Genomic DNA, 27976 nt, shown 5'->3' with positions numbered 1-27976 from the left:
GTGTGGCTTGGAGGGGAACTTGCAGGTGGTAATGTTACCATGCAACTGCCGCTCTTGGCCTTCTGGATGGTAGAGGTTGCAGGTTTGGAAGGTGCTATCAAAGGAGCCTTGGTGAGTTGCTGCAGTGCATTTTGAATATGGTACACACTGCTTCCACTGTATGTAGGTGGTGGAAAGAGTGAATGTTTATGGTGGTGGATGTGGGGGGCTGATCATGCTGGTTGTTTTGTCTTGGATTGTCTCGAGCTTCTTGAGTGTTGTTGGAGCAGGCAAGTGGAGAGTATTCCATCACTCTCCTGACTTGTGCCTTGTAGATAGTAGACAGGCTTTGGGAATCAGGAAGTTCATTGCCTCAAGAGTTCCCAGCCTCTGACCTGCTCTTGTAGCCACAATATCTATATGACTGGTTAGGTTAAGTTTCTGACTAATATTAATCCCCAGGATGTTGATGGTGGGTGATTCCATGATGGTAATGCTGCTGAATGCCAAGGGAAGATAGTTAGATTCTCTTGTGTTGGAGATAGTCATTGCCTGGCACTTGTGTGGTGTGTATGCTACTTACCATGTATCAGCCCAAGCATGAATGTTGCCCAGGTCTTGCTACATATGGTTGCGGACAGCTGTTTCAAATGGATTATTGCTGCTTTAAAATAGTGTACAGAAGAATTTAATACCAATAGATTTAAGCATTTGTACAATAACAATGCCCAGGATAATTTCCACGTTTATTTGTCTAAAACAAATGAGTCAGCTAAACTTCTCTACAAAGATCTATAAGGTGTCTGAGATTAAATAATTTATCTGGCAAATTTTCTTTTAAATTGTGTGTTTTTGTAACTATATATTAAATATATTTTACATTGGGAAAAGTTGGGACAACAGCAAAAGCAATCTCTATATATAGCACTTTTAATGTGGAAAATTGAAGGGTAATAAAAAATGAACGCTAGAGTAGATGATATTAGGAAGGGTGTAAAGCTTGGTCAAAGAAGAAGGAGATAGTCGTGTAGTGATAATGTCAGTAGACTAGTAATCCAGAGGCCCAGGCTAATGCTCAGGAGACATAGGTTCCAATCCTACTGTGGCAGCTGGTGGAATTTAAATTCAATTAATAAATATCTGGAATACAAAGCTAGTCTCAATAATGGTGACCACGAAGCTATCATCGGTTGTTATAAAAAACCATCTGGTTCACTAATGTTCTTTAGGGTAGAAAGTCTGCCAAACTTAACTGGTCTGGCCTATATGTGACTCCAGATCCACAGCAGTGTGATTGATTCTTAACTGCCTTCTGAAATGGCCTAGCAAACCACTCAGTTCAAAGGCTATTTGGGATTGGCAACAAATGCTGGCCTTGCCAGCGACACCCACATCCCATGGAAGGATTTTTCAAAATGTGGGTATTAAGGAAGATTTTAAATGGGGAAAGGGGATTAGAAAGGCAATTCTGTATTATTGGCCTAGGTGGATGAAGGCACTGATATAATTGATGGAACAAATTAGGATGGGAGAACATCCAAGAGGTCAGAGCCAGGGGAACAGAATTCAGGACAGAAGTTAGTGTTGGATGGAGTTATAAAAATGAAAAAGCAGAAAGATTTTAAATATATTTCAAGTTAAGGATAATTTGAAATTTGAGGTAATGTAGAGGTCTGGGAGTCACTGTTGGTCTTTTGAGGACAAAGGTGATGTGTTAACAGGACCGGGTGTGGGATAAAACATAAGCATCAGAGTTTTGGATGAGCTGTGTCATCAACATGCATGTGAAAGCTGACTCCATGTCTGTGGATGATGTTGCCAAGGCGAAGTATGTAGATGAGATGGAGGGGACCAAGGTTAGACCCTTAGGGGATTTCGGAGGTAATGTGTAAGGTTAAAGGGAAGCAATTGGTGAAGATGCTGTAGCTTCAGCCAAATAAGGAGGAGTGGAGCCAAGCAAGAGAAGACCCACTGAGCTATACAACAGAGGAAAATCATTGGAGAGAATGGTTTGGTTGAAGAAAGGCTGCGGCAAGTTTGAGGAGGACAAGGAGGGATTATGTATCATGATCACAGTCTCAAAGGATGTCACTTTGTGAAACCTCACTGGAGAGATTCATATAGAGTTGTGGGAAAGATGGACATAGATTTGGGAGACAACAAGGGCCCAGGAATTTGTTTTGAGCTGGGCACAACAAATAATTCCTACAATAGATAGAGGCCTTGGGTCTCTTTTTTTTTGGATGGGGTCTTCTCCAGACAGCCCGAGTGGTCACCTGTTTCGGGCAGTAGACCTCTTGATTCTGCAGGTTGAGATTGTGAGACATAGGTTGCTGAGTGCCAGAATCGGGAACAATTTGAGTAGAGGAAATGGCATGTATGTTTCACTCGTGTCTCCTGCTGTTGCGTAATCAACCAGCAATCCTTAAAGGGATGGCTCGGTTATATTTGGCAAAGCCAGGAGTAGCAAGAGTGTTTCACAAAACTACTGTAGGTCACTGTTGACCCAGGTTCATGCTCTCCACAGTTGCTTCCCACCAACTTCCCTGCCTCCACCCTCCTCAAGGACCTAGCTATGGGCTAGCATGACTTTCAGGTTGCCTAATATTGCACTGGCTCAGAGCCAGTGGCTGCAGCAGGAAACCTGTGCAGGTTGTGCTGCTCACCGATAAAGTTTAACTAAGATCCAAGCTCCAAATGGCTCCAGCTTCCTTAACCGCTTGACAGGAAGCAAACTCTATCAGTCAGCTACCTGTCCTACGATCTCAACTTTAGTGACAAAAGGCCTATGAGCTCTTTTTAGTTTGTGTTGGGAGGGTTGTGGGTGAAACGGAGTTGGTTGGGGAGAAAGATGCTGCACATCATGTTTGCTCACCAGAATAATCCAGAAGTAGAAATTTGAGAGTTTTCAGTTTGTCAGGTATGCTGCATTTCTACCACTATGTCTTGTTAGCATTGTGGAAATTAATCATAACAGTAAAATGGAATGTTTTTAATTCATTCGTGGGATGCTGATGTCACTAGCAAAGCCAGCATTTTTTGTCCATCCCCAACTGGCCTTGAAGGTGGTGATGAGCCACCTTTAACTTCTGCACTTGTGTGGTGAAGGTACTCCCACAGCGCTGTTAGGGAGTGTGTTCCAGGAATTTGACACGGCAACAGTGAAGAAAAGCCGATATATTACCAAATCAGGGCAGTGTGTAACATGAGGAAATTGGAGATGGTGGTGTTCCCATCTCCTGCTCTTTATCTTCTAGATGCTAGAGATTGAAAGTTTGGGAAGTGCTGTCAGAGAATCCTTGGTGAGTTGCTGGAGTGCATCTTGGATTGGCTTTGGTTAACCATATAGCTTCTTTCATTATACAATGAAATTTCAGTGTGCAAGTATTTTATAGAAAGTATCTACCTATTATGTGAAGCATGGTTGCTGGTCCTGATTGTTAAGTGAATTTTTAAAAATATATATTCACTATTTTTAACACGTATCACCTATTGTGCTAGACATCCTGTACTGCATGCTAGGTTGTGTCCTAATTCGGTGCCAATTTTCCTGTATATTTTGTGCATAATATTGTTTCCTATTGACATTAAAGAACACAATGAAGGAGATTCTTTGAAGTCAAAGGCAAGATTTTTAATCTGCTCCATCACCTGAAATCAGTATCTGAAAGGAAAGAGGGTGAAAAGAAAGAGCGTTTTATTTATTCTTTCACGGGATGTGAACATCGTTGGCTAGGCCAGCATTTATTGCCCATCCCCAATTGTCCTTGAGAAGGTGATGGTGAGCCGCCTTCCTGAACTGCTGCATTCCATGTGCTGCAGACACACCCACAGTGCTGTTAGGTAGCAAATTCCAGGATTTTGACCCAGTGGCAGTGAAGAAACGACAATATAGTTCCAAGTCAGGATGGTGTGTGGCTAGGAGGGGAACTTGCAAGTGGTGGTGTTCCCATGTGTCTGCGGCCCTTGTCCTTCTAGATGGTAGAGGTTGCAGGTTTGGAAGGTGCTGTCAAAGGAACCCTGGGGCATTGCTGCAGTGCATCTTGCAGATGGTACACACTGCTGCCACTGTGCATCAGCGGTGGAGGGAATGAACATTTAAGGTGGTGGTTGGGGTACCAGTCAAGCAGGCTGCTTTGTCCTGGATGCTGTTGAACTTGAATGTTGATGGAGCTGCACTCATCCAGGCAAGTGGAGAGCATTCCATCATGTTCCTGACATGTGCCTTGTGGATGGTGGATAGGCTTTCAGGAGTAAGGAAGTGAGTTACTCATTGCAGAATTTCCAGCCTCTGACCAACTCTTGTGGACATAATATTTATATGGCTGGTCCAGTTCAGTTTCTGGTCAATGGTAACCCCAGCGCTGTTGATAGTGGGGTATTCAATGATTGTAATGCAATTGAATGTCAAAGGAAGATAGATAGATTCTCTCTTGGAATGGTCATTGCCCGGCACTTCTGTGGCGCGAATATTACTTGCCACTTATCGGCCCAAGCCTGAATGTTGTCCAGGTGCTGCTGCAAATGGACACAGACTGCTTCAGTAACTGAGGAGTCGTGAATTGTATTGACCATTGTGCAATCATCAAGGAACATCCCCACTTCTGATACTATGAGGAATTAGCTTAAGATGTTTGGACTTCTGATCCTATGAGGAATTAGCTTAAGATGTTTGGACTAAGGACACTACCCTGAGGAACTCCTGCAGTGATGTTCTGAAACTGAGCAACCACCACCATCTTCTTTTGTGCTAGGTAAGACTCCAACCATGCAGAATTTTCCTCCCTGATTCCATTGACTCCAGTTTTGCTAAGACTCCTTGATGCCACATGCGGTCAAATGCTACCTTTATGTCAAGGGCAGTCACTCTCATCTCACTTCTGGAGTTCAGCTCTTTTGTCCATGTTTGGATCACGGCTGTAATGAGGTCAGGAGCTGAGTGGTCCTGGCTGAATCCAAACTGACAACAGTGAGCAGGTTATTGCTGCGTAAGTGCCACTTGACGGCACCGTTGACGACCTCTTCCATCACTTTGATGATCGAGAGTAGACCGATGGGGCAGAAATCGGGCAGGTTGGATTTGCCCTGCTTTTTGTGGAAAGAACACACCTGGGCAATTTTCCACATTGCTGGGTAAATGCCAGTGTTGTAGCTGTACTGGAATAGTTTGGCTGGGGGCGCAGCAAGCTCTGGAGACTATTGCTGGAATGTTGTCAGGGCCCATAGCCTTTGCTGTATCCTATGCCTTCAGCTGTTCCTTGATATCATGTGGAGTAATTCAGATTGGCTGAAGATGGGCCACTGTGATGCTGGGAACCTGAGGAGGAGGCTGAGATGAATTTGGTAGTTCTGGCTCAAGCTGATTGCAGTACTTTAACAATGTATTTTACACTGTTGTGCTGGGCTTCCTCCATCATTGAGGATGAAGATATTTGTGGAGCAGCCTCCTCCAGTGAGTTGTTTATTTGTTCACCGCTGTTCACAACTGGATGTGGCAGGATTGCAGAGCTTAGATCTGATCCGTTGGTTGTGGGATTACTTAGCCCTGTCTATCACTTGCTGCGTATACGATTTGGTATGCAAGTAGTCCTGTGTTATAGCTTCACCAGGTTGACAACTCATTTTTAGGTATGCCTGATGCTGCTCCTGGCATGCCCTCCTGCACTCTTCATTGAACCAGGATTGCTCGCCTGGCTTGATGATAATGGTAGAGTAGGGGATATGTGGGTCATGAGGTTACAGATTGTGTTTGAACAAAATTCTGCTACTGCTGATGGCCCCCAGCACCTCCATGATGCCCAGTTTTGAGTTGCTAGATCTCTTCAAAATCTATCCGTTCTACATGGTGGTGATGCCACACAACACAAAGGTATCCTCAGTGTGAAGATGGGACTTCATCTCCACAAGGACTGTGCAGTGGTCAGTCTTTCCAATATTGTCACTATCAGATGCATCTGCAACAGATAGGTTGGTGAGGATGAGGTCAAGTAGATTTTTCCTCCTTGTTCCCTCACCACTTGCTGCAGATCCAGCCTAGCAACAATAACCTTTTGAACTTGGCCAGCTTGGTGAGTAATGATGCCACTGAGCCACTTTTGGTGATGGACATTGAAGTACGTTCTGTATCCTTTCCTTGTGCGGTGGTGCTGGTAGGTGGCAATCAGCAGGTGCTTTCCTTTGATCTGATGCCATGAGACGTCGTGGAGTCCAGAATTGCTGTTGTGGACTCTGAGGCTAGTTCCTCCCAACTTTATACCACTGTGCCCTCACCTCTGGTGGGACAGGAATGGTGATGGTGGCGTCTGGGACGTTATCTGTAAGGCATGATTCAGTGAGTATGACTGTGTTAGGCGCTTGCTTGACAATCTTTGGGACAGCGCTCCCAATTTTGGCATGAACCCTCAGGTATTAGTGAGGAGGACTTTGCAGAGTCGACAATGCTGGCTGTCATGTTATCGTTTCCAGTTCCTGGGTCGATGCCAGGTGGTCCATTTGGTTTTGTTCCTTTTTTTCCCTGATTTTGTAGCAGTTTTGATACAACTAAGTGGCTTGCTAGGCCATTTCAAAGGGCATTTAAAAGTCAGCTACATTGCTGTGGGTGTGGAGTCACATGTAGAACAGACCAGGGAAGGACGACAGATTTTCTTCCCTAAAGGACATTCATGAACCAGATGGATTTTCACAACAATCAACAATGGTTTCATGGTCACTATTACTGAGGCTATCTTTTTAGTTCCAGATTTATTTCTTGATTTTAAATTCCACCAGCTCCTGTAGTACTAATCTCCAGATTACTCCAGGTGCCATATGCTAGTGAGTACAGAAGCAGGAGAAATTACAGATAAATGCATGGCTGGGAGGGGAGGGGGATGGTGCAGGAAGGAAGACTTTAGCTTTCTGTGCTTTGGAGCCAATTTTGGGTGAATGTGGAACCTGTACAGGGCTTGTACCTCAACAAGGCTGGCACCAATATTGTGGTGGGGAAGTTTGCTATTGCTGTTGGGGAGGCTTTAAATCAGCTTGCCAGGGAGATGGTAACCTGAGTGTAGATTCAGAAGGGAGAGAAGCAAAAGTCAAAATAGAAGGCAGAAGATTAGTAAGTGAATGTGGAAAGATGAGCAAACAAAGGCTAGAAAGTAGACACAAAGGAGTTTGGCAGTATTTAATAGTATATATTTCAATGCAAGTAAGATTATGGCTGATCTGATCTTGGCTTCAACTCCACTTTACTACATATTCGCACAGTCCATGATTCCCGTATTGTTTTAGAGTCTGTCTGTCTCAGCCTTGAACATATGCAATGGCTTAGCCTCGACAGCTCTCTGGGGTAGAGAATTTCAAACATTTCTGACTTTGAGAAGAAATTCCTGCTTATCTCAGTCTTAAATGGGCAATGCCTTATTCTGAAATTATGGCCCCAATTCAAGATACCCCTATGAGGGGGAACACCCTCCCAGCATCTACCCTATCAAGCCCTCAGAATCTTCTATGTTTCAATAAGATCACCCCTCATTCTTTAAACTCCAATGATTAAAGGCCTAACCAATTAACCTTTCCTCATAAGACAGTCCCTTCATCCTGGCAAGCTTTCTCAGAACTGCTTCCAATGCAAGCATATCCCTTCTTAAATAGGCCAAAACTGTGCACAGTACTCTTGGCACATGGTCTCACAATGCCCTGTATCCTCACAGCAAGACTTCCTACCTTTATACTCCATCCCTTTTGCAATAATATTTCATTTGCCTTCCTAATTACTTGCTACACCTGCATGCTAATCTTTTGTGCATCATGTATGGGGACACCCAAGATCGCTCTGCACCACAGCATTTTGTAGTCTCTCTCCATTTAAGTAATATTTCACTTTTCAATTCTTCCTAGCATAATGGATAACCTCGCATTTTCCCACACTGTATTCTATCTGCTAAATTTTTGCCCACTCACTTAACCTATCTATAACCTTTTGTAGACTCTCTGGGCCGGATTTTTGCCAATGAGGCGGTAAGCTTGAGATGGGGAAATCTCAGCAGACACACCTCCATGGAAACGATCCCCCCACGCATGATTTTTACTTCCTGGGGTCAGGGGTGTGATCAAGTCGGGTCCTCCACCTTCAGACATGGCTATGGAGTTTGGCAAGTCCTAAGGCAGGCTGGTTAGAAGGCCCACCTCGGTTTCCTGATACTTTGGCCCATTTGTACAAAAGGCAGTTAGGCTGTGTAGCCCTCACCCTTCATCTCCACCCCCCCCCATTCATCATGACGCCTCATAGTCCCCATGCCACCTCCATGCCCCCTCATAGCCCCATATGACCACCATGCCCCCCCCAAACCCTCAAGTCACCTCCATAGCCATTCACCTAGCATCCATATGGGCAGACCTCAAGAACCATATGGAGATGAAAAAAATAATCTTCAAACAATCTAAGAGTGCTCTTATGCATACACACTTAATACTGAAAAGATTCTCATTCATGAAGCCCATTAAAATATTTTAAATCTCCTCAAGTGATAAATCTGTTCCCCTCAGGTAATCACTCTGTTGTAAAAGCAAACAAACTTCTATTCAGTAACAACATCAGAAAACAACTAATCCTTGAATAACCTCTTAAAATTGTCAATCAAAATGTGAACGCATCCCCCTGCTGAGATAAATGGTTTCGGAGCTTTTGAAACTCGGCTAAGCATTGATAATGGGCTCGGCTTTAATAACTGCCCTTGGGAAATGTCAGCAGTTAAATCCATTGAAATTACATGATCAGATGGCTAATAGCTTTTTCTAAGCTGCACCAGATGGCTTGTCAATCAATGCACTCTAGCAGAGGATGTTTGCTTTTTTACTCTAACTGACAGCTGCAGCTTTTTTATTTTTAAAGGGCTGGGAATTTAAATAACTTTAGATCATGACACTTAAACATATTTTATCTGCCCTTAATTGCATTTATGACTCTTTCATAAATTTGTAACTCCCACACTGCAGGTTAAGGCCCTTGGAGCAGTGAAAATGGAGTCTGTTTGTTTGAATTCAGAACTAATTTCAAATTGGCTCAGTTTCCTGCCTGTGTGATTCATGCCCTGCTCTCTTCCCCTTGCTGGCATAGGGGTAGGACTTCCGCATCCGGATCCTGTCACCATTTCAAAAGGCTCCGGAGTCGCCCTAACTCTGCAAAAATACAGCCCTACATGTCCTTCTCAACTTGCTTTCCCACTCATTTTTGTATCATTGGCAAATATGGTAAAAATATACATGGTGCATTCATCCAAGTCATTAATGTAGATTGTACAGTAAGTCTTCACTTCAAGTAGCTGCGTTCCTGAAAAAAAACACGATTTTAAGTGAAATAATTGTAAGTGAATTATGTGTATCTAGAAGAATCAATGTTAAAGCTGGAGTTAGGTTCCTTCGGACATTTCTCACCCAGAAAAACTAATGTACGAGTTGAAACACTGAACGATACATGTGCAACATTGCATTCCCAGCTGAAATAACTTGAAAAATAAAATATGTCACTAAATATAAAAGAATCACTTTATAAATTGAAGGAAAAACATTGTAGGGTTATGAAGAAAGAGTATGGGAGTGGGATTACTTGGATAGCGACAGTATTTCAATGAGCTGGCACAGGCATGATAGGCCAAATGTCTTCCTTCTGTGCTGTATAATTTGATTATTCTATGATTAGAAGCTGAGGAGAGGCCTCTGAGTCTGGTCCTCTGGCCCTTTCCCTGAACGTCACAGAAAATCTCTGCCACATTTACCTCTAAATTTCAGAAACCTTGTCCCTAAAACCTTGTCTTACAACCAAACGCAATTTTTAAAAACTCTTTTGGTAACCTTTCAATCATGAAGTGCTGCATTATATTTTCACATCTTTTATTTCTGCACATTGCATTTAGTTTTCCTGATGATTTTCTTCCCAAACATTATTCGCCCTTTAAAGAAAACATTTAATCCAATGTTACAGGTGACTATCCTAGCCCTTCAATCACCTTCAGATGGGTTTCCAGTATTCCTTCCCTGAATTTACACATTCATGCAAATAGGATTTCTGTTCACTTACTGTAAGCCAATCTGCGATGATGATACATGACTCTGGCATTGACAACATATGCAAACAACATAAAAAGAAAATGGCGACGCAGAGCAGAAAAACAGACCCTAAAGAATAAACTACTTTAAAATGAAACAGTGTTACGCGGGCAATATCACGTGAGTATTTTTCTCTAGTGATAATGATTATTTTAAGTTTCCCCTGATTTTGAAGGTGGCGACTAATCTAGATTGCCCTGAATGCCAAAGAGCATGCAGAGTAAAGTAAGACAAAAGAAAGGAAAGTTTATATCAGGTACCAGGAACTCCATATTTCAGAAAGCCTATCGGATTTTAGAAAAGTTCAGACTGAAATTAAAAAGGATATTAGGAAAACAAAGAGGGGCACAAAAAATATTTTCAAGTAAAATCAACAAAAACAGATATTTTTAAGTGCATAAATAGCAAGAGGATAACTTAAGGAAAGATTTTGGAATGCTTATCTTCAAGTGGCTTTTATTTTTGTGGCCAAGCACAGAAGCTGTGATGATCAGTGACAGAGGATAGGTAAGATGTGGCACTGTTGGTGAATAGAGATTTGGGGTTGCAGTTATTGGTATCGTGCTTGTTATGATGCGACAGATGTGTGCCAAGCAGATCAAATCCATAGGGGAAACTTGATCACATGGTCACAGGAGTTTTGCAATTTGCATTTATTTTGAGATGCGTGCCCTGAATTCAGTAGTAATAAGTCCACCCAGATTTAAGATTTTTAGAAAACTAAATTAAACATTTATTAACAAAAAAGATGTCAAGTGTATACACAGGCCTACAAATTACTACTACAATAACTCCTAAAACCCCTAATTAATCTGGCTTCCAGTTAAACCCCTATTAAGGCAACAGTAAACAGATTTTAAATAGATTCCAGCCAGTTAACACAATACCCAGGACAGCAGAATTCCCAGCTTTACTTTCTGTGGGCAGCAGGCTTGATGCACAAATACTGGAGGCTTCAAACACTTGTGTTAGATCTTACACTGCCTTTCCTCACACACAGCCTCATTCTCCTTTATACATGTTTCCCCCTTTTAATGTTAATCCTATTGTTCCCTTATGCTTTAGTAACTTCACCTTTCCCATAATATAAATCTTTACATGGTGCTTACATTATCAGTAACCTTTGGGAAAAATAAACACACTGCTTGGTCTAGCTTCTCTGGCTAGGTGCAACATCCTACCATTTCTTTGAAATTCAAACTACCCTGATTTATCTAGAAATGCAAATTCTCATCACCTCCCATTCTAAGACTTCAGCCATATTTACATATTTAACATTTCAAACCTAGCTTCTTTTGATGAGTCAAAGCCTTCAGACCAACTGTCTCCAATTCGGTTAAATCACTCACGCACGCATGCACACAAACTATCCAAGCCCCACTATTAACCTACTTTTACAATAACTCTCATAATATTATTGTGATTTATTATACTTTTGTGACAGCTTGGATGAGTTTCTTTTTTACAGACAGCCTAGCTTGCCTCCTTCCTTTCTCTTATTCTCTTGATCTTCCTGGCCCTCCTCATGGCTGGTAGCTAGAGTGTGTCCCTTCATGATAACAATGTTGTGCAGCAAACCACCTCCGTTCTTGAAACCTTTTGCCAACTACTACAGAGCTCTCCAGAGTGATCCAGGCAAAGGCAACATTGTTTCTACATGCCAATGATCTTCACCGTCATATTTCATTGGGCAGCATGGCTTTCATTGCATGCATTCTACATATGTATGCATGAGTGGCACTCCAGAATCATAAGCCATGTGGTCACTGAATAGTCATTGTCACCCAATAGCTTTTCGTTGATTTGCTGTGATGACTCAAGTGCAGCTGGCACAGCGGACTGCTACAGAATTAAGGCTGCTACAAGATATCTACCACTGCCCCCGTGAGTCTTAATCTATGGGCACACCCCAGCTGGATATTGAGGGATTTGAATCTCCTTCATTGCCAGTTTAGGGCATAATTGACATGTGGCACCTGCGAAGCAATATGTGTGCAGTCAGTGTCAATCTGCACAATGGGAAAGTCTGCAATCATACCAAAGCTGTGGACTCACTCTGCTTGCTTCTCTCTGGCAAGAGACAATTAAATATAGTTAGCTGGCATTTAGTAGAGAGCTTCAGTGACCTCCCTTATGCAACAGTGGACAGGAAACTGAGATGTTACAAACATCTTCAGCTTCAGTCTGGAAGAAGATAGACCTTCATAGCCACTGGAAATGTGGCCCTTGCCCAGTTCTGAGGCTGCAATGTTGCTGCAACAGATAACAGGTTTCAGTAAGGAAGTGCTTACTGAAAGCACGAATGTCTTACACATGTGCTGAGGTTTAGTTAGAAGAATTGCTCCCTAAGCATCCAGCATCGATACGATCTCCTGCTGAGAGCCTCTACACCTGCTCTTTGTTCTGCTCTGTGTGTTCTCTTTTCATTCTCCCAGTCATGGTTTATCCCAAAGGGATGACTAGTGCATTCACATCTGGGAGCAACTGGTTTGTGCAGAAACCTTGAAGTCTGCAAAAGCTTCTTCGCCACCTGCCACACTACTCCCTGTAGATTTTTGCAACTTTAACCAACTGTAGAAAACACCACATTTGTAGAATAGAAGCAATGGCCAGAGGAAATCAACCTGTGAGTGGCTGTTGATCCCTTTAAATAGCACTGGTATGGGGGGTCTTTCCTGCCACTTAACATGTGGTCAGCTGTGCAAGATTATGAGATGGCATTGCTGGCTTCAAATCAGCATTGCCCATGATTGATGTCATGATCGACCTTAAGTGCATTGACGGGCAGAGGGATCTGGATGTACAGGTCCACAGGTCACTGAAAGTGGCAACGCAGGTGGGTAAGGTAGTCAAGAAGGCATATGGCATGCTTGCCTTCATTGGCAGGGTTATTGTGTATAAAAGCTGGGAAGTCATGCTGCAGCTGTATAGAACCTTGATTAGGCCACACTTGGAATATTGCGTGCAATTCTGGTCGCCACATTACCAGAAGGATATGGAGGCGTTGGAGAGGGTGCAGAGGAGGTTTACCAGGATGCTGCCTAGTCTGGAGGTTATTAGCTATGAGGAGAGGTTGGAGAAACTCGGATTGTTCTCACTAGAGTGACAGAGATTGACGGGCGACTTGATAGAAGTTTACAAAATTATGAGTGGCATGGATAGAGTAGATAGAGGCTTTTTCCCAGGGTGGAAGAGTCAATTACTAGGGGACATAGATTTAAGGTGAGAGGAGAAAACTATAGAAGAGATGTGTGGGGCAAGTTTTTTTACACAGAGGGTAGTGAGTGTCTGGAATTCGCTGCCAGAGGAGGTGGTGGAAGCAGGTACGATAGTGCTGTTTAAGAGGCAGCTTGACAAATACATGAATAAGATGGGAATAGAGGGATACGGACACCGGAAGTGCAAAATGTTTTAGTTGATGGGCAATATGATCGGCGCAGGCTTGGAGGGCCGAAGGGCCTGTTCCTGTGCTGTACTTTTCTTTGTTCTTTGTATCTACCTGCTTTGCATAATTCCAGTGGCCATCCCTGACCAATATGTCCGGCACAATTTAATCCAAAAGTATGTTCCTGCTCTACCATCACCGTTTTGGAGTTGCAAGGTTACTCATGGTGTCCAAATGATGGTGTTTATCCATCCAGATTTTTCACTGTTGCTGTCCAAGTTATACCCCCTCCCCAGTACATCTGTATGATGGCTCTCTTTGGAATGCAGTTGGCTTCAAAGTTGAATGCCTGACGGTGGAAAATGAGTTCTCTGTGGTATTCTGAATAACCTGACATCTGACCTGAGCAGTTCCACAGACATTGTCACTGATTTCCTTGTTTCTTTAATGAGAGTGTCGACCATAAATGGGGCTGAAATTTTCCCACTAATCTCCAACTAACCCTATAAATCAATGCACCAATGGAAGGATGATGCTTGTTGAATCGACAGCAGGAATGTTGCTGGCATTTTTGACTAGTAATCTTCAAGTACGTTTCTAATTAATTCATGGAATATGGGTGTCACCACGAGCATTTATTGTCCTTCTTTAATTGCCCTGGGGATGGTGGCAAGCAGTCTTCTTGAATCACAGCATCAAATAAAGGCCATAGATCTGAAACATTAACTGTTTTTCTCACAGATTCTGCCTCACCTGCTGAGTTTTTCCAGCATTGTTTTTGTTCTTATTTCAGGTTCTTAATAAGCCCAAGTTGATTTTCTGGCTTCATGGGAACGCCTTACTTCAAGTTCCCTACATTTTTTTAGTTCCAGTTATGAGGAGAAGTAAAATGTGCTTTCTGCAGTAGATCCATTTGTTCTAATGATGGCTAGAACCATGTACTAACATAGTGTGGGCAGAATTCTCCGGTGGCGAGCGGGGGTGGGGCCCGCTCACTGACATGTAAAATGACACTTCTTTCACGTGTCCCAGCTCATGTGACAGTGTCACACAAGGGAACATGTTTTAAAAGTTTTTATTTCCCTTTATTTAAATGTACACATGTCAAACCAATCTCTCTGAGGCAGCTCCCTGCCTCAGGGAGATCTCTACTCACTTTTGCACAGGGAATGACTCAGGGAATCTCTCCTCCCCGCCGCCACCCGCACAGGGAGCGCCTTAATTGGACCACCCATATAAAATGGCGGCACGTCCCCAAATGGGATGGGCTTCACACCTGTCCACACACACGCACGCGCACACACACACACACCCCCACCCACCCACCCCCCCCCCGGCCCCAGGCAGGGAGAAAATTCAGCCCTGCTGTATTTTTCTGTGCCCGGGTGGTTCTGAATGAACTCCAAGGGATTTCAAAGTTATGGTTCCAATTTAAAGTAAAGGACCCACTCCTGGGAAGTAGACATGCTTACCTTATAACTGGGAAAGGAAGGGAGCCCAAAATGGCTGAAGACCATGAAGCCAGAAAATTGCTTTTATTTTATTAAATGTAAAATATCTATCTTACTTAGAGACAAAAGAATGACCAACTTTCAACAGAAAGTGTTCCCCCTAATCTATTCTTCCCTGTAAAAGGGATTCCCCAGGATAGAGGTTATGTTACTAGGCTAGTAATCCAGAATCCTGGACTAATAATCTAGAAACATGAGTTCAAATCCCACCAAGGCAGCTGGAAAATTTAAATTCGTTTAATTAAATAAGTCTGGAATAAAAAGCCGGTATCAGTAATGGTGACAATGCAATTACTGGATTGTCACTTCTTTAAAAAAAAATTGGTTCACTAATAACCTTTCGGGAAAGAGGTCTGCTCTGCTCACTCTGTTTGGCTGATATGTGATTCCTGGTGCACAGCAATGTGATTGACTCTTAACTGCCCTCTGAAGTGGACCCAGCAAGCCAATCGGTTAAGGTCAAAGAGGAGTAGGCAATGAAGGCTAACCTTGGCAGCAATGTCCACCTCCCATGAATGGAAAAACAAAAAGCTAAATGCAAAACTGTCTGATGAATTGATTAAAATCTGAAATTACAGACCAGTCTTCACATCATTGCAGCTACAAAACTTTTCAACATTTAGAAGTTTGGTTTTGTTCCAAGAATGCAGTTAGTCATGATAGGATAGTTTAGTGACAAACATAATAACAGAATTGTTTCATTTTGACTTTAATGGTGTTTTTCATCACTAAAATGTGTGAAGTAAGTTCACTACATCCCAACTGGCAGTCGAAAAAATGTATAGCTTTTTCACAAGTTTTTTGAATTAATAACTACCTGAGAATTGCATACGTTTCCAAAGTTCTGAATGCTATTTTTTAAACTGATTGTTAGCAATCAAAAACAAATCCAGCTGGCTGTTCAGAAAGCTCTACAGGAGTTGAAGAAACACTTCATTGCATTATTGATGCTGAAGACAGATACTAAGCACCCAGTCCAAAAAAAATGTGCCTATCACTAAATCTGTTGAAAGAATCCTCTTGCGTTCCTCGTTCATTCACATGCTACTGCACCCACATTCTCTGCTGACAAAGAGACTGCTCATTGGGACAATGAGCTTGCCAGAGAGCCTTCCACTGAAAATCCGATCTCACCCACTAGATGTTGCAAGTCTGGATTATCAAAGCAAAAGCTTTCTGGCGGAAAACGATTTCTGTAAAGTTCTGAATGCCTAAGAATTCCTGCTAGTAGGTCACAAGTGTGACAGGTTTCTACTGTGAAAGAGCTAGTCTCTCGGGACAGCCCAGAATCCTTCCATGATAATCACCTGGGATGCAAGCTAATGGTGCATCTGTAAAGTGAGAGCGATGCAGCAGGTGCAGCAAGAACTAGAGAGCCATCCTTTTGCAACTGAAATAGCTGATCTGAGTCAGGCCGTTTTCATTGATGGTGCTTTTCAGTTTGCTTGATAAGTTAGATTATTCTGCAGATGCTTCTGTCCACCTAGATATGAGTAGGCAATGTACTAATTTTAAAAAGTATGATTAAATTTCACAGTTAAAAGTAGTCATAGCTGTTTTTCTTTTTACTTTTACTACTGCTTCAATAAATTAATTGCTAAATAACGTAATCAATTAAATCACTTTTTATTCAGGTGCACTTTTACAACATTTTAATTTTGCATCTTTATTTGTTTACTCTGAGGTGGGAGCTAATTCCATCTATATTCTGATTTCATTGGTTTGCAGCAGTCAATTTAATGTTCAGAAAACTATAAGTAGAACACAATAGCTTGGCCACAAATTTCATTTTTCTGATAGTGTTTTCCAAGATTATACAAGAAATTGATTTGTAGACAAATCTCATATCCTATTAAGGTTTCACAGTTTATCCATCATTAGTTTCTTCAAAGCGGCTACTGTATTAGTATGTGCTGCATACTTTATGCTAATGAAAAGCAGTTGAATCATTACATCAGCATTAAAATATATGGTATGCTAACTTTGCCCATAAAATGCAGTCAAAATAATGGTTCAGCTAGCATTGCTCACCGTTATTATTTTCAAATGCTACAGCAGCTTCAGGTGAAATGCTGAAATTCAAAAGTTGCTGTCCAAAATGCACTACCGTTAACCACGCAAGAGCAGCATTGCTGGGCTGCCTCACCTTTGAAAAGCATTGAAGTTGTTGCATTTGCACAGCAGGATTAAACTAAACCTGCCACAGAAAAGTATCCGTTTAACTTTTTTTTTGCAAAAATATACTTTATTCATAAATCTGCAACAACATTCCGAACCATTTCAAAATCACCATTACAAAAATACAATCAGGTTCAAATTTTACAACATGAATCACAAGGTGTATCAGTACAAACAATGAATATTACAATCATTGGCAGACATTCATTTTGAGCTGTACATCCGAGGGGCTCTTTACAGTTCCCAGTCCCTCGGTGCACTGTGGCAGAAAGGTCTTAGGCAGCGACCCTTCCCCATTGCGCCTTTGCGGCGGCTGGCCCAAGCTTTACTGTGTCCCTCAGCACGTAGTCCTGGACTTTGGGCTGTGCCAGTCTGCAACAATCAGTCGGGGACAACTCTTTGTGCTGGAAGACCAACAAGTTTCGGGCAGACCAAAGAGCGTCTTTTACCGAGTTGATGATCCTCCAGCTGCAGTTGATGTTTGTCTCAGTGTGTGTCCCTGGGAACAGTCCGTAGAGCACAAAGTCCTGTGTCACAGAACTGCTCGGGATGAACCTCGACAGAAACCACTGCATCTCTCTCCAGACCTTCTTTGCAAAGGCACAATCTACAAGGAGGTGAACAACGGTCTCTTCCCCACCACAGCCACCTCGAGGGCAACGTGCAGAGGGGGTGAGACTCCTGACATGTAGGAAGGATCTGACGGGGAGGGCCTTTCTCACCACCAGCCAAGCTATGTCTTGGTGTTTGTTGGAAAGTTCTGGCGATGAGGCATTCTGCCAAATGACTTTGTCAGTCTGCTCGGGGAACCATCCCACAGGATCCACCCTCTCCTTTTCCCTCAGGGCCTTTAAGATGTTACATGCCGACCACTGCCTGATGGACTTGTGGTCAAAGGTGTTTCTCTGCATAAATTTTCCCACGAGAGACAGGTGGTACGGCACGGTCCAACTACTTGGAGTGTTCCGCGGCAGCGTGGCCAGACCCATCCTTCGTAACACTGGGGACAGGTAGAACCTCAGCATGTAGTGACACTTGGTGTTTGCATACTGAGGGTCTACGCACTGCTTGATGTAGCCACACACAGAGGTGGCCATCAGAATGAGGGTGATGTTGGGCACGTTTTTTCCCCCTTTATCTAGAGGCTTGTACTTCGTGTCCCTGCGGACACGATCCACTTTCGACCTCCAGATAAAGTGGAAGATGGCTCAGGTGATTGCCACCACACAGGAGTGTGGAATGGGCCAGACCTGCGCCATGTACAGCAACAGCGAGAGTGCCTCACACCTAATGGCCAGGTTCTTACCCGCAATGGAGAGGGAGCGTCGCTCCCACATGCCCAGTTTCCTTTTCACCATAGACACTCGCTCCTTCCAGTTTCTAACGCGTGCCCTGATTCCTCCGAACCATATCCCCAGCACCTTCAGGCCATCAGCCCTGACAGTGAAGGGGACAAAGGATCGGTCAGCCCAGTTCCCAAAGAACATAGCCTCGCTCTTCCCGCGATTTACCTTGGCTCCCGAGGCCAGTTCAAACTGGTCGCAGATGTGAATCAGTCTGTGCACCGACAGGGGATCCGAGCAGAAGACGGCGACATCGTCCATGTACAGGGAGGCTTTGACCTGAGTGCTTCCACTCCCTGGGATCGTCACTTCTTTATGCCCGGATCTTTCCTGATGGACTCAGCAAAGGGTTCTATGCAACACACGAAAAGAACAGGGGAGAGAGGGCAGCCCTGCCTGACTCCAGATTTAATCGGAAAGCTATCTGATTCCCACCCATTGATAGAGACTGCGCTACTGATGTTAGTGTAGAGCAGTTGGATCCAATTGTGAATTCCTTCCCCAAACCCCATTTTGGAGAGGACATCCACCATGTAGGTGTGCGATATTCTGTCAAAGGCCTTCTGTCAAAGGATGAGGTAGGTATCCACACCCCTGTCCTGTACATAGGCAATCGTATCCTTGAGCAGCGCGAGGCTGTCAGAGATCTTCCTGCCCGGCACAGTGCAGGTCTGGTCAGGGTGGATCATCAATTCCAGAGCGGATTTGACCCGATTGGCGATGACCTTGGACAGAATCTTATAGTCCACTTTCAACAGTCGCCAATTTCTAATTTCCTCCCTTTCCCCCTTGTGCTTGTAGATGAGGGTGATAATGCCTTTCCTCATGGATTCTGACATACTGCTGGCCAGGAGCATACTCTCGTACACTTCTAGCAGGTCCGGGCTGATCCAGTTCCACAGAGCCAAATACAACTCCACCGGCAAGCCGTCACTTCCGGGAGTTTTACTCTTCTCGAAGGACTCAAGGGCCTCAGTCAGTTTGTCAAGAGTTAGCGCTTTGTCCAGGCTCTCCCGTGTACTGTCGTCTAAGACCTCCGTGATAGAGGACAGGAAGGACTGGGAGGCCGTGCTGTCTGTGGGCTTCACGTCATACAATCCGGCATAAAAGGATTGCTGATCCTCAAAATGTCGGACTTTGATGACTTTACTGAGCCGTCTTCTTCCTTCAGGCTGCTGATCACAGAGCTCTCTCTGTGTACCTTTTGGAAGAAGAAACGTGAGCATGTGTTGTCCTGCTCCACAGAGCGAACTCTGGAATGGAAGATGATCTTGGAGGCCTCCAAGGCAAAGAGTGAGGCTTGCTGGCTCTTCACCTCTTGGAGTTCCTCCTTGACATCGACCCCTGTCGACTGCAGCCAGAACAGATTATGCAAGTTTTTCTGGAGTCGGGGCATTTCCCTCTGTTCCTTTCTAGCTTTCTGGGTGCCCTTGAGGATGAAAAACCTCTTGATGTTTCCCTTGATCGCTTCCCACCAGTGTGTCAGTGACTCAAAGTGGGGTTTCACGATTCTCCAACCTTTGTAATCCCTCTTGAGCTCCTCAATGTTCTCTGGGGTCAGCAGTTGCACATTTAGCTTCCATGCCCCCCTGCCCCCCTCTAGTCCTTCTCTAAGTGGCAGTCAGCCAGTAGGAGGCAGTGGTCAGAGAAAAACACCAGCTTGACGTCGGTGGATCTGACTGCGAACGCACGGGACACAAACAGGAAGTCTATTCTGGAACGGACGGACCCGTCAGGCCGCGACCAGGTGTATCTACGCTGCGCTCCGTCTGCAGAGTTGCTGAAGACGTCGTGCAGCTTGGCATCCTTTACTGTTTCCATCAGGGATCTGGACGTAGCGTCCAATCTGCTTTTGGCCCTGCCGGATCGTCCAGCCGCATTGATGATGCAGTTGAAGTCACCGCCCAGAATGACCGGCCTGGAGGTTGCCAGCAGCAGTGGGAGCTGCTGAAAAACCTCCAGCCGCTCAGCCCCTTGTGACAGAGCGTACACGTTAATTACCCGGAGTGGAGTGTTCTTGTACATTACGTCTGCTACGAGGAGGCACCCGCTCACCACCTCCTTAACCTCGGAGACGGTGAAGTTGCCTCCCCGCAGCAGAATACCCAGGCCGGAGGAACGTGAGTCATTTCCTCCCGACCAGATCGATGGCCCGTGGCAATCATGACCATCGCCTGTAGGAGCTGAGGTGTGGAATCGCACACTCCTGCAGAAACAACAGGTCAGCTTTGACCTTGGCAAGGTAGTCCAAGGTCGCAGCACATCGCGTAGTAGATTTAATGCTACACACATTTATGGATACAATCTTTACACCCATTTTAAAGCATTTATTCTCTTACCAAACCTGTTGTCTCTGAGAGTTCCAGACCTTTGGTCTGCTCCTTCATGCCCGTAGTGTGCTTAAATTGCTTCACTTTGGATGGGCTGGAGGAAAGCGTCCTGAACCTCCCCATTGGAGATGTTCTGTTCGGGTGGCATCTGGGGGTCCATGCAGAGAGCGGGGTTTGAAATGTCCTCTGTTGGAGAAGCTTCTCCAATCCTCTCCCCCTCTGGGGCATTGCTGCTCCCGGCTTCCCGGAGCTGGGGTGCGCTGAGCGCCTCACTGCTCCCAGATTCCTGGGGCTGTGGTACACTGGCCTCTTCGGGTTGTGGGCAAAGTTGGGGTGCACTGGTCTCCTCATTGTCTCCAGTGTTCTGGAGCTTGGGTGTCTCATCCTCCAACTCCCTAGCGTTTTGCTGCTTCTTCTGTCGGCGCCGCCCTGGCCCTTCTTCTTCCGAAGAGCTGCTGCTCTTGTTATCCGTGTCGGATGGGGGACGCCTCTTGCCTCTTGTCTGGGAAGTGGCTTGGTTTCTTCCTAGCCCCTTCTTCCTTTTGGCTCTCTTCACCAGCTGCCACTCCCCCTGCTGCTTTCCCACTGCTGCCTCCTTCTCCTCCGTTGATTCGCTCTCTTGAGGAGTGGGAGATTCAGGGGGCAGTGCTGTTGATTGGCTGTCTGTTGCCCCAATCTTTTCCTCCACCTTATCTTTCTCTGTGTCTTCCTTTGTCCCATTATTCTCCCTGGGGGCCTTGGTGGTTGGAGTGACACGAGGCATTTCTTCTGCTTCCCCCTCGTTGGCTTTGGCTGCCTGTGCATAAGTACGGCAATGTTTGGGGCAGGTCTTGTAGAGGTGACTTGCCTCGCCACACAGGTTGCAGCACTTAGCCTGTTTACAGTCTTTTTTATGGTGCCCTTCCTGTTTTGAGTTCTTGCAGAGGACGGCGCTGCAGTTGGCCGCCACATGACCAGACTTGCCGCATGAGCGACAAAGTTTGGGTTGCCCAGCATAGACAAGGTAGCCACGGCTTCCCCCGATAGCGAATCTGGAAGGGGGGTGGAAGATGGCTCCCTTACCGTTGGTCTTGAGCGTGACCTTAACCTGGCGTTTACATGTCCAGATCCCCAAATCATCTCTAACTGCAATGCAGCTCCCAACCTTATCGAAGTACCTGGTAAGGAAGGTGAGCACGTCAGTAACAGGGACGATAGGGTTGTAAAGATGCACCATCGCAACCCAGTCTCGTTGCAACGGCAGAGCAAGGAGCGGCTCCGCTGTCAGGATCTTCATTTCTGCAGGTCTTTCTTCTCCTCAAACACCTTCAGGAGCTTGACACAAGCTGCCACTTGCTTGAAAGTCACATCAAAAAATCCAGCGCTGGGGAAGTCCTGTAGGCAGTAGATCTCCGCAGCCTCAAAACCACACAGCTTGAATAGGATCCTCTTGGTGAAGAAGGTCCGATCCATTACTGTTCCTTCCTCGCTGCCCTTCACCATGACTCGGATGGTGTTAGGTACCCCATAGTAAGGAGTTCGACTGGTTATAGCCATTGCTCGATGATCTTTCCCTGGCAGAAACGCAATCAAGGTCTCCCCCTGCCAGAAAAGTATCCATTTAACAGTGCTGTGTTAATCACTGCAACAACCTTTCTGGCACTGAAAATTAACTTTTTGCAAGTGGGAACTCTCATTCCTTCCACTTTTTAATAATAGTTGAAGATTTTAAAAATGTAAAATTTAATTTTTGTATCTTTTACTTTTCGTATTGCTGAAAAGAGAGACATGCTCTCAGCTTTTTGTCATGCATTCATCGGGACAAACGCAAAGCCGCTAAATTCCAAATGATCACAACAATTTATACTACAGGAGAAAAGGGCGATGATTGGTTGGCAAGTGGACTCTGACTGAGGCATTGCCATGGAGAAAACAATGGGGAGCTACAGACCCCGCCAAACTCTTGGGTAATTCAAAAAAGGTGCAAGGCTTGAACATATTCCTTTTGTTTGCAGAGAACGGGTCACTACGTATGAATGTATGTTGCTACGAGTAAATGAGCCATGTTACGAATTCAACATTATATTAAATTGGTTGTTAATGTAGCTATTAGCACACTCCGGGTTGTTCAGCAAGTGCTGGCCATTTGCAGAATCACATCTAACATTAGACATTTTGCTTTGGGTTTGCAAGCACAGGCTGTTATTTTTCCGTTGCCTCTTTATTTTCTGCCATTCTGAATCCAATAATTTTTCTCTCTTTATTTTTCTTGTTTGTCGACAGCATGCCATTCCTGTCGATGTAGCCAGAAGTGTGCGCCACATCTGCTTTTTTGCTTTTTCCTATTTCCCACATGATTATAGATTAAACTTGGAGTGCTGGCGTGCGCAGAGGAGACACGAGCGGTTCTGCAGCAGGGGAAGGTTTTCAGTGGTGAAACCTGCCATCAGTTGACAATGCTGCAGCTATGGGTGGGCTGTAAAAGAACCTCCTGGTCAAACAAGGATGCTTGGCATCACAGCCAAAACCTTGCTGCCCAATTCCATTGCCGTTAAGATGAGACTTGGGAGCACAAAGTTGGCATGGGTGTTTTTCAAAATTAAATTTCATTTGTAAATATTTTGCTTTACATTGGTTTCACTTTATTTGTATGTGCTTTGTTGTTATTTGTTGAGACTAGCTCAGTCAGAGAGCCACATGCACTGACACACTTTATGGTTGGCACGCATTGATGGTTATGGGAGAGTTAAGGGACTTTTTCTTTATTGTGGAAGAAAGAGGGAATTCCAGAGCTTGGGGCCTAGGTAACTGAAGGCACGGCCACCAATCGTGGAGCAATTAAAATTGAGACTGCAAAAGAGGTCAGAATTAGAGGAACGCAGATATGTTGGAGGGTTGTGGGGTTCAAGGAGATTACTAGGATAGGGAGGGGCCGATCTACAGAAGGATTTGAAATCAGGACAATGGCTCCCCTTCAAGCAATGTAGGTCAGCAAGCTCAGTGATAGGAAAACGGGACTTTTTATGAGTTCAGAAACAAGCTGCAGAGTTTTTAATGGCTTCAAGTTTACGGAGGGTAGAATGTGGAAAACCTGTCAGGAGTGTGATAGAATAGTAAAGTCTAACAAATGCATAAATGAGGGTTTCAACAGTTAAAGAGCTGAGTTGAAGTCTCATGGCATCAGGTCAAAAATAGGCAAGGGAACCTCCTGTTGATTACCATGTGCCGTCCCCAAACCCTCCCCCCCCAGCTGGTGAATCCTCCATGTTGAACACCACTTGCAGGAAGCACTGATGGTGGCAAGGGCGCAAGTCCCATCTTCACATTGAGGATTCCCTCCATCGTGTTGTGTGGCACTACCACAGTGCTAAATGTGATAGATTTTGAACAGATCTAGCAATTCGAGACAGGGCAATCGTGCGGCGCTGTGGGCCAGCAGCAGCAGCAGAATTGTACTCTAACAGAATCTGTAAACTCATGGCCTAGCATATCCCCCACTCTACCATTACCATCAAGTCAGGGGATCAACCCTGATTCAATGAAGAATGCAGAAGGGCATGCCAGGAGCAGCACAGGGCATACCTAAAAAATTAGGTGAAGCTGCGACACAGGACTACTTGTGTGCCAAGCAGTGTAAGCAGCAAGTAATAGATAGAGCTAAGCAATTCCACAACTAACAGATCAGATCTAAGCTCTGTAATCCTGCCACAGCCGGTCGTGAATGGTGGTGGACAATTAAACAACTCATTGGAGGAGGAGGCTCCACAAATATCACCATCCCCAATGATGGGGGACCCCAGCACATATGTGCAAAAGATAAGGCTAAAGCACTTGCAACAGTCTTCAGCCAGAAGTGCCAAGTGGCTGATCCGTCTCATCCTCCTCTGGAGGTCCCTAGCGTTACAGATGCCAATCTTCAGCCAATTCGATTCACTCCACCTGAAATCAAGAAATGGCTGAAGTCACTGGATACTGCAAAAGCTATGGACCCTGACAACATCTGGCAATATCACTGGAGACTTGTGTTCCAAAACTTGCCGCGCCCCTAGCCAAGTTGTTCCAGTACAGCTATTTCACTGGCATTTACCCGGCTAAGTGGAAAATTGCTCAAGTATGTTCTGTACACAAAAAAACAGGACAAATCCAACCTGCCCAAATACCGTCCCATCAGTCTACTCTCGATCATCAGTAAGTGATGGAAACGGTCATCAACAGTGCTATCAAGCGGCACTTGCTTAGTAATAACCTGCTCACTGACGCTCAGTTTGCATTCCGAAAGGGCCATTCGGCTCCTGATGTCATTACAACCTTGGTTCAAACCTGGACAAAAGAGCTGAACTCCAGAGGTGAGATGAGAGTGACTGCTTTTAACGTCAAGGCTGCATTTGACTGAGTGTGGCATCAAGGAGCCCTGGCAAAACTGGAGTCAGTGGGAATCAGGGGGGAAAACTCTCCACTGGTTGGCGTCATACCTAGCACAAAGGAAGATGGTTGTGGTTGTTGGGGGCCAATCATCTCAAATCCAGTACATCACTGGAAGAGTTCCTCAGGGTGGTGTCCTCGGCCCAACCATCTTCAGCTGATTCATCAATGACCTTCCTTCCATCATAAGTCAGAAGTGAGGAAGTTCACTGATGATTGTGCAATATTCACCATTTGCAACTTCTCAGACACTGAAGCAGTCCATGTCCAAATGCAGCAAGACCTGGACAATATCCAGGCTTCGGCTGACAAGGGGCAAGTAACATTTGTACATCACAAGTGCCAGGCAATGACCATCTCCAACAAGTGAGAACCTAACCATCGCCCCTTGGTATTCAATGGCATTAGCATCGTTGAATCCCCCAGTGTCAACCTCTTGGGGGGTTACCATTGACCAGAACTGAACTGGACTAGCCATTTAAATACTGTGGTTGCAAGGAATCCTACTGTGAGTAACTCACCACTTGACTCCCCAAAGCCTGTCGACCATCTACAAGGCACAAGTTGGGATTGTAATAGAATACTCTCCACTTGCCTGGATGATTGCAGCTCCAACAACACTTGAAGCTTGACATCGTCCAGGACAAAGTAGCCTGCTTGATTGGCACCCCATCCACAAGCATTCATTCCCTCCACCACCAATCCACAGTGGCAGCAGTGTGCACCATTTACTAGGTGCACTGCAGAAACTCATCAAGGATCCTTAGAAAGCACCTTCCAAACTGACGGCCATTACCATCTGGAAGGACAAGGGCAGCAGATACATGGGAACACCACTGCCTGGAACTTCCCCTCCAAGCCACTCACCATCCTGAGTTGGAAATATATCACTATTCCTTCATTGTCGCTGGGTCAAGACCCTGGAACTCCCTGCCTAACAATGCTGTGGGTGTACCTACACCACATGGATTGCAGCAGTTCAAGAAGGCAGCTCACCACCATCTTCCCAAGGGCAATTGAAGATAGGTAATAAATGCAAAATGAATAAAAAATAAATGGGCAAAGTCGGGTGATTTTACAGAGATGGAAATAGATGGGTTTAGTGAGGTCAGAAGTTCATCTTGGGTTCAAATGTGACACCAAAGTTGCTAATAGACTGGCTTAACCTCAGTGTGCCAGGGAGAGGAATGGAGTTGGTAGCTGGGGAATGGAGTTCGGAGCAGGGACTGAAAACAATGGTCTCTTTCTTCCCAAAATGTAATTGGAGCAAGTTTCTATTCATCCAATACTGGATGTCAGATAAGCAGTCTGATAATTTAGCAACTGTGGAGGAATTGAGAGAGGAGGTGGTAGAGCTGCGTGTCTTAGCATACGTATGAAAACTAATGCTGTGCCTTTGGATGATTTTGCCAAGGGGCACCATGTAAATGAGAAATAGGAGGAGGCCAAGAATAGATCCTTGGGCAAAACCAGAGGTAACAGTGCAGAAGCAGGATGAAAATCATTGCAAGTGATCCCCTGGCTATGATTAGATAGAGAAAAATGGAATCACGTGAGAGCTGTCCCACACAGCTGAAAGACAAGTGGAGAGGCATGGAGGAGGATGGTGTGGTCAGCCGTGTCAAAGGCTGTATACAGATTGAGGAAGACAAGGAAAAGCTTACCTTTATCACAGTCACATAGGATGTCATTTGTGACTTTGATAGGAGCTTAATTATGGCCTAATATATTTGAGTGACAAGAGTGAGGGTGATCCAAGGAGGTAATTTTGTATCAGCTACAGCAAAACTGAAAATTGCGTTTGGAAAGCATTATGAAATTCCAAAAGTTCCCTGTGCCACCTGTGAACTTTTTAAATGTCATTTTTAACTTTTTTAATATTAGAAAAGCTGATGTTAAAACTTAACTGCCATTTGGACACTGTTGAGCAACTATAATACAGGTATAAAATGTGCTAGCTCGCTTTCTATCACCTTAAGCAAAGAGCAGTAATAAAACTGTATTCTTGCTCCTTATGTTTCCTCGAGTATTTGTGACCCTTGTTTGAGGAGAGCTTTGCACTTGCCTTTGGTATTGAAGTTGTTCCCTTGCTGATTTTGAATAGTTTGTGATTCAGATTGGCAGTTTGTAGGTTCTTTGCAGTTAATTTACTCCATATCTGGATTTGCCTTGGGTCTTAATGATTGACATAGTTTTAGTAACACAAAGTTCATATTCATCAAACTACAGCCAAACCATATGAATGCTGACATGAATGAGACCCATCTTGGAGCTTGTTCTCAGCCTAGCACTAAGCTGAAGAACAACCAACGCAGAGCATAAGTAGGAATCGTTAAAGGATTCCTAGTCACTTCCTTTTAATCTCCTGTACTCAAATTGATGAACACATTCAGCATGATCATGGAAACCAAGCCTGTTCTTCACTATGAGAACAATATATATTACTTTGTTTATATCTCTACCTTAATATTATTAAACTAATATTAACAGAAAATAAAATGTCGCACTTTATAACACCTGCAGGTCTGTAACATCATCATCAGTTTTTACACAGAGCCTGATTAGCTATTGCAGCTAACCTGTATATAGCATTCTTAGCTAGTTTTGCAGACATTGAGATCAACCAGGCATCTCTGATATATCTGCAGCAGACATCCGAGTGACGTCATGTAAATTTACAACTGTATTGTGCCACCATGTGGTAACTTGAAAGTTTGTCTTCATGATTCCCCCATGTGGAAAATTCCAAATCTTGGCTGGACC

At 44.5% G+C, this 27976-nt stretch overlaps 1 protein-coding gene across 3 annotated transcripts in view; it reads left to right on the top strand.

Annotated features, from left to right (window-relative positions):
* cdk6 (cyclin-dependent kinase 6) overlaps positions 1 to 27976 on the top strand; it is a 315746-nt gene that overhangs the window by 154809 nt on the left and 132961 nt on the right. The gene's annotated exons all lie outside the window — the stretch shown is intronic.

Source organism: Carcharodon carcharias, chromosome 3 (assembly GCF_017639515.1).
Source record: "Carcharodon carcharias isolate sCarCar2 chromosome 3, sCarCar2.pri, whole genome shotgun sequence".
In the NCBI taxonomy this organism is placed as follows: domain Eukaryota; kingdom Metazoa; phylum Chordata; class Chondrichthyes; order Lamniformes; family Lamnidae; genus Carcharodon; species Carcharodon carcharias.
The sequence above is the reverse complement of the archived record's forward strand: the minus strand, read 5'-3'. Positions and strand labels throughout refer to the sequence as shown.